Here is a 2353-nt window from a genome sequence, read left to right as displayed (position 1 = left end):
CTCAATAGTGTCCAACAAGGGGGGCGTGGCCGAGCGCGAAGCGAGATGGCCGCTTAGGCTGGGAGCTCCGCTCGCCACGGAATCTATCCTGACTTTCTCCTGCCTTCCCCCGCCCGCATCGGCTTGGTGCTGAACACAGCGGCGTCGGACTATCCGGGGAGTCGCTGGCCGAAATCCTGGGGCTCGTAGAGTCCGGTGTCCCCCTTTTCTGCTCCTTACTGCTCGAGCCGCTGCGAAGACGGGCAGCTGGCCGAGGGTCCGGAGGAATACGCCGGCGGCGGTGAGGCACTGGGGACCGCGGCTGTGTAGGCCGAGGCGACCGGAGATCCGGAATGCTGCGAGTGGCGCAGGAGACGCACGGGTGAGCGAAGCGACCGGCGCAATCCCGATAACGGACACACGCATTGCAGGGCCAGCCGCTCCAGCTTGCTGAGTCGCCCCTTTGTTCTCGGAGAGGCTGGTGAGGCGCCATTTTGGAGCTGCCCGTCCGGTGGGGACTTTGTTGGTTGGAACGAGTTCTGATTCACAAGTGCCTGGACTTCAGCGACACGGGGATCAGCCCTCCTGAGCTGGCTAGTCTACATATTGCGACCCCATGCAGTGTATAGCGGATGCCTCCGGAGAACCCAATGGATTGCTGATTGAACAACACTCCCTGCCTACGGCCGTGGTCAGCGCGATGACTCGCACTTCATGTGTGGGTGTTATGCCGGCTTCTGTATGCTGATCCCACCGGGCGCTCTGGGTTGTGAGACATATTGTCCACTTCCGACGCTGCCTCGCGAGGGCGCCTCTAAGTGGGGGTGTTTGTTTGGCCAGGCGTCGCAAGATGGAGCCCTCACTTCGTCAGGTCCTGAATGCTCTGACCTCTCTCCGTGCTGCCTTGGTGGGGGTAACCGAAGACCTGGGTGAACGGCTCGATGCCATTATATTCTCGCCGTTGGATGATAGCCCCGAAGATCGGGCAGAGAGTGGGGTCATGGACAGTTTTGCGCAAGAGGTGGGGGCATCGACTACGACTTCGCGGCAGACCCTGTGGGAGACCCGGAACAGTGAGGGTGGTGGTCTTGGACAGCCCGACGGGGTGAGTCTGGACTTGGGACCTGCAGCAGCGCCGCTGGTGGATCCCGTTCATGGCCCTGCTTATGGGACTACCGACCCCGAGTGGCCCTCACTATGTGATGACTTGGCATGCTGGCCTGATGCTTTGTTGCGGTCCCTACACGTTTGGATCGATCATTTTCCTGGTCTCCGGGTGGCGAGATCTCTTGTGCGGCTGATCCTGCCTTGTTGGTCCAATCACCCTAAATTTTTAATGTACTGCATTGCTGCCCTTCAGCTGCCGCACATCGCCGGCAGAGACAGAACGGGCCAGGGGTGACCCCTTTATCGAAGTTGCCAGGCCTGCTTCCCGGAGAACTTGTGCAGATATCTTGATTATTGTTTTGTGATGTGACGCCGCTGCTTCATGATCCTATGCTGTCTTATTTAATATCGGCGCTGAGCTGACTAATGCGGGTGAGGGGGGGGGGGGGGGGGAGGGGTTTATTTGTTGTGTATTCCCCCCGTATTCTTTCCCTTCTGTGGGACCATTTGGGGTGACGGGCACGCTAAATCGGGGGTGGGCCATAGCCTCGTTAGACGTGCAGGGTGGGGGGTTGGGCACTTGTGGGTTATTTTTTCTTCGGTTCTATGGCCCGTTCTTTGGCTAAGTCTTTCTTTTGTATTCCCTCTTGTGGGTTTTCTGGGGTACCAAGCATGCCTATGGGGGGGGTGGGCCGTGGCCTTCCGCTGCATGCAGGGTGGGGGGTGGGGGTATAACATGTTTTTTGTGCTTCTTTGTCTCTATGGCCCTACGTTTCTTCTTTCTAGTCTTTTCTTTTCTGTCCTCCTCTCCTGTGGGATTGGGTTTCGCATAATCTGGGAAGGTGTCCACCATGAATCGTTGCGGATTGGGTTATTTGCTGTCATTTCTAGGTGGACTACAGTGTTGTAGGGCATTATTTGTGATTCATTTGGCTTCCAGATTTGTGCCCTTCCCAGGACGGTTATTAACTGTGGCGAATTGTGGTTCCGGCGACATATTGCACTGCTTGCTATTTAATCCTGCTTACTTGTAACGGACCGATGTATGATCTTGCTATCCTGACACCAATTCTCCTTCAGACTTTAAATTTAAAATTAGACCTCAATGATCCTGTAATTGATCCTGTCGGACTTACCTTATTGACCTGTATTGCATTTTAACGCCTTCGGGCTACGCTCCTGGATGTATGTGTAACCTTTCTCTTTTTGTCAATAAAGGTCTTCCAAAAATAAAAAAAATAAAAAAATAGTGTCCAACAAGACAGTT

The sequence above is a fragment of the Lissotriton vulgaris genome, chromosome 1_1 (assembly GCF_964263255.1).
Source record: "Lissotriton vulgaris chromosome 1_1, aLisVul1.2, whole genome shotgun sequence".
Classification (NCBI taxonomy): domain Eukaryota; kingdom Metazoa; phylum Chordata; class Amphibia; order Caudata; family Salamandridae; genus Lissotriton; species Lissotriton vulgaris.
The sequence above is the reverse complement of the archived record's forward strand: the minus strand, read 5'-3'. Positions refer to the sequence as shown.